Raw genomic sequence first — 5,960 nt, forward strand, 5'->3', positions numbered from 1 at the left:
AGAAACAAATATTTATACTTCTGTACACTAACTTGTGTAACTTGATGACGAAAGGAACGAACAGAACACTGAGGAAACCTTTTGTAGGACCGTCTTGTCAAGTTTATTTGTAGATAAAAGTACTAAGAAACAGTCACACTTACTTCTTTACCTTCTGAACATTAACTTGTATAACATGGTGTAGATTTAAACAAAGTTAAAGTTGAAGAAAACTATTTATTTACATCATTGTTCACAAAAACAAACAACAGTCACCAGTTGTAGAAGTTTACTTCGGCGATGGGGGGTGGGGGTGTCCTCAGGTAGGTCCAAGTGAAAGGAAGGTGGTGATACTAATAACCGCCTGATAGGGCCCACCACAGACTGGAGGGTAAGGTAGGGCCCAACACAGACTGGAGGGTACGGTAGGACCCAACGCAGACTGGAGGGTAAGGTAGGACCCAACGCAGATTGGAGGGCGTGGTAGGACCCAACACAGACTTGAGGGCATGGTAGGCCCAATAAGACTGGAGGGTACAGTAGGGTCCAACACAGACTGGAGGGTACGGTAGGGCCCAATACAGATTGGAGGGCACGGTAGGGCCCAACACAGACTGGAGGGTAAGGTAGGGCCCAATACAGACTGGAGGGTACGGTTGGGCCCAACACAGACTGGAGGGTAAGGTAGGGTCCAACACAGACTGGAGGATACGGCAGGGTCCAACACAGACTGGAGGATACGGTAGGGTCCAACACAGACTGGAGGATACGGTAGGGTCCAACACAGACTGGAGGATACGGTAGGGTCCAACACAGACTGGAGGATACGGTAGGGCCCAATACAGAATGGAGGGCACGGTAGGGTCCAACACAGACGGGAGGATACGGTAGGGTCCAACACAGACTGGAAGGTACAGTAGGGCCCAATACAGATTGGAGGGCACAGTAGGGCCCAACACATACTGGAGGGTACGGTAGGGTCCAACACAGACTGGAGGGTACGGTAGGGTCCAACACAGACTGGAGGATACGGTAGGGCCCAATACAGAATGGAGGGCACGGTAGGGTCCAACACAGACGGGAGGGTACGGTAGGGTCCAACACAGACTGGAAGGTACAGTAGGGCCCAATACAGATTGGAGGGCACGGTAGGGCCCAATACAGATTGGAGAGCACGGTAGGGCCCAACACAGACAGGGGGGTAAGGTAGGACCCAATACAGACTGGAGGGTACAGTAGGGCCCAATACAGACTGGAGGGCGTGGTAGGACCCAACACAGACTGGGGGGCACGGTGGGGCCCCAACACAGATTGGAGGGTAAGGTAGAGCCCAACATAGACTTGAGGGCATGGTAGGGCCCAATAAAACTGGAGGGTACAGTAGGGTCCAACACAGACTGGAGGGTACGGTAGGGCCCAACACAGACTGGAGGTACGGTAGGACCCAACACAGACTGGAGGGTAAGGTAGGGCCCAATACAGACTGGAGGGTACGGTAGGGTCCAACACAGACTGGAGGGTACGGTAGGGCCCAACACAGACCGGAGGGTAAGGTAGGACCCAATATAGATTGGAGGGCACGGTAGGGCCCAACACAGACCGGAGGGTAAGGTAGGGCCCAATACCGACTGGAGGGTACAGTAGGGCCCAATACAGACTGGAGGGTACGGTAGGACCCAACGCAGATTGGAGGGCGTGGTAGGACCCAACACAGACTGGAGGGGAAGGTAGGGCCCAATACAGACTGGAGGGTACGGTAGGGTCCAACACAGACTGGAGGGTACGGTAGGGCCCAACACAGACCGGAGGGTAAGGTAGGACCCAATATAGATTGGAGGGCACGGTAGGGCCCAATACAGATTGGAGGGCACGGTAGGGCCCAACACAGACTGGAGGGTACGGTAGGGTCCAACACCGACTGGAGGGTACGGTAGGGCCAAACACAGACTGGAGGGTAAGGTAGGGCCCAATACAGACTGGAGAGTACGGTAGGACCCAACGCAGACTGGAGGGTAAGGTAGGGCCCAATACAGACTGGAGGGTACGGTAGGGCCCAATACAGACTGGAGGGTACGGTAGGGTCCAACACAGACTGGAGGGTACGGTAGGGTCCAACACAGACTGGAGGGTACGGTAGGGCCCAACACAGACTGGAGGGTAAGGTAGGACCCCATATAGATTGGAGGGTAAGGTAGGGCCCAATACAGACTGGAGGGTACGGTAGGGTCCAACACAGACTGGAGGGTACGGTAGGGCCCAACACAGACTGGAGGGTAAGGTAGGACCCAATATATATTGGAGGGCACGGTAGGACCCAACGCAGATTGGAGGGCGTGGTAGGACCCAACACAGACTGGAGGGGAAGGTAGGGCCCAATACAGACTGGAGGGTACGGTAGGGTCCAACACAGACTGGAGGGTACGGTAGGGCCCAACACAGACCGGAGGGTAAGGTAGGACCCAATATAGATTGGAGGGCACGGTAGGGCCCAATACAGATTGGAGGGCACGGTTGGGCCCAACACAGACTGGAGGGTACGGTAGGGTCCAACACCGACTGGAGGGTACGGTAGGGCCCAACACGGACTGGAGGGTAAGGTAGGGCCCAATACAGACTGGAGGGTAAGGTAGGGCCCAACACAGACTGGAGGGTAAGGTAGAGCCCAATACAGACTGGAGGGTACGGTAGGACCCAACGCAGACTGGAGGGTAAGGTAGGGCCCAATACAGACTGGAGGGTACGGTAGGACCCAACGCAGACTGGAGGGTAAGGTAGGGCCCAATACAGACTGGAGGGTACGGTAGGGTCCAACATTGACTGGAGGGTACGGTAGGGCCCAACACAGACTGGAGGGTAAGGTAGGACCCAATATAGATTGGAGGGCACGGTAGGGCCCAACACAGACTGGAGGGTAAGGTAGGACCCAATATAGATTGGAGGGCACGGTAGGGCCCAATACAGATTGGAGGGCACGGTAGGGCCCAACACAGACTGGAGGTACGGTAGGACCCAACACAGACTGGAGGGTAAGGTAGGGCCCAATACAGACTGGAGGGTACGGTAGGGCCCAATACAGACTGGAGGGTACGGTATGGTCCAACACAGACTGGAGGGTACGGTAGGGTCCAACACAGACTGGAGGGTACGGTAGGGCCCAACACAGACTGGAGGGTAAGGTAGGACCCAATATAGATTGGAGGGCACGGTAGGGCCCAACACAGACTGGAGGGTAAGGTAGGGCCCAACACAGACTGGAGGGTAAGGTAGGGCCCAACACAGACTGGAGGGTAAGGTAGGACCCAATATAGATTGGAGGGTACGGTAGGGCCCAATACAGATTGGAGGGCACGGTAGGGCCCAACACAGACTGGAGGGTACGGTAGGGTCCAACACCGACTGGAGGGTACGGTAGGGCCCAACACAGACTGGAGGGTAAGGTAGGGCCCAATACAGACTGGAGGGTACGGTAGGACCCAACGCAGACTGGAGGGTAAGGTAGGGCCCAATACAGACTGGAGGGTACGGTAGGGACCCAATAGCAGACTGGAGGGTAAGGTAGGGCCCAATACAGAGTGGAGGGTACGGTATGGTCCAACACAGACTGGAGGGTACGGTAGGGTCCAACACAGACTGGAGGGTACGGTAGGGTCCCAACACAGACTGGAGGGTAAGGTAGGACCCAATATAGATTGGAGGGCACGGTAGGGCCCAACACAGATTGGAGGGCACAGTAGGGCCAAAAACAGACGGTAGGGTACGGTAGGGTCCAACACAGACTGGAGGGTACAGTAGGGCCCAATACAGATTTGAGGGCACGGTAGGGCCCAATACAGATTGGAAGGCACGGTAGGGCCCAACACTGACAGGGGGGTAAGGTAGGGCCCAATACAGGCTGGAGGGTACGGTAGGGCCCAATGCAGACTGGAGGGTATGGTAGGGCCCAACACAGACTGGAGGGTAAGGTGCAACACAGACTGGAGGGTACGGTAGGGCCCAACACAGACTGGAGGGTACGGTAGGGTCAAAAACAGACGGTAGGGCCCAACACAGACTGGAGGGCACGGTAGGGATCTAGAGAACCACTCCAGCCTTTACCTGTATTCCAGGTCATATTATAATGTAAATATTAACTCAATAACTGATGAAGAAATAGAAATTGTTTTTAGTCCAAAAATATTTTTTGTGACCAACCACATTAGAATTTTTTACAAGACTGTAAATATTATAACAGGTCACCCTACTAAAGACATCATCAAATCAATCATCATCACATTGTTTTCAGGTATTTCTTTTTTTGACGAATTAATATGTAGACAATATGTTAATATTAGTTTTCAGAAATATTTGATATGTATTTTTTCAATCGATCCTAACATCAACTATTTGTATTGATATTTCAGTGATGCAAAAGGAACATGTTTGGTTTTCATAAAAGAAAAAACGTGTCTACTATCTCAAAATTCTTCAAAATTAAGAAAACAAATCCTGAAGTTTGATTCTGAGGCATTTGTAGTATTTTATTTTTGTTTGTATGGGTGTCTATATTTAACATACATAATAATGATAATGTACATTCTATGTTTAGAAAGCATTATACATTTGTAGTATCTTATTTTTGTTCATTTGTAGTATCTTATTTTTGTTTGTATGGGTGTCTATATTTAACATACATAATAATGATAATGTACATTCTATGTTTAGAAAGCATTATACATTTGTAGTATCTTATTTTTGTTCATTTGTAGTATCTTATTTTTGTTTGTATGGGTGTCTATATGTAACATACATAATAATGATAATGTACATTCTATGTTTAGAAAGCATGATACATTTGTAGTATTTTATTTTTGTTTGTATGGGTGTCTATATTTAACATACATAATAATGATAATGTACATGCTATGTTTAGAAAGCATTATACATTTGTAGTATCTTATTTTTGTTTGTATGGGTGTCTATATTTAACATACATAATAATGATAATGTACATTCTATGTTTAGAAAGCATTGTACATTATGAAATATTTAACGATATCAATGTTGATACATAGTACTGACTTATTTGCATTTTTTGTCTTCCATTAAAATGTTTTAAATTGATGTATAATGTGTTTCAGTTCTGAAAGATAATTTTTTTTGGAAATTCATAATGATACAAAAGTTGTTTGATTGTACCAATGCAATCTTAATTTAGACATTTTATTTGAAATATTTCAAGGAATTGAACACAAGTTATAACAGTTATAGATGGAAAGGTCTTGAGGGGCTTTACCAAAATTGTGAATTTCATGACCCTGGAGTCTCACGTTTGCTCCTGGGGAGGGGGTAAACTTTACTGTGGTTTATATAGGTATTTTGGTTAACTTTATAAGCATTGGATGCCAATTTGATGGCATGCACATATTGACCCGACTGACCCCAAGGGGCTGATTGGCGGGGTCAAAAAGGATCAAATTGATAGAAATACCTCAAAACTCAGATGACCGTAAGGGCCCATGGGCCTATTCTTATTTCATTGAATTGATAGGAAAGTTCCTCTCCCTAGCTAGTTGTGTGTGTTCAATTTTGAGGCTGATCAGGAAACAAAATGGCCGATTTGCAGCCATCTTTGATTTTTACATTGAAGATTCTTGTCATTATTTCTTGAGAAGTATGCGAGTGATATTCCTTAATTTAAAGCCTCTATTTGTTTGTGTATAGATATAAAACTTTATCAAGGCAAGCTTTATAATCTGGGTTTATCTACATTTAATTTCCATCAAATCAGTTACGTCAACAATTCATAAGTTAAGTAAGTAAAGTCGGTAATTAAAATCTAAAAATAGAACCTGAACACACCCTGCGGTGATGATGAGTTACATCCCCTGATGATTTAACAGAAACACCAGGTTTGTTAATAAAATGCCGACAAGTTTCCCTTAACAATTCATGGAGGCTTTTCATGTTTAACCCATTTTATTTATCTTAACATACTGACGTTG

This window comes from Pecten maximus, chromosome 19 (assembly GCF_902652985.1).
Source record: "Pecten maximus chromosome 19, xPecMax1.1, whole genome shotgun sequence".
NCBI lineage: Eukaryota > Metazoa > Mollusca > Bivalvia > Pectinida > Pectinidae > Pecten > Pecten maximus.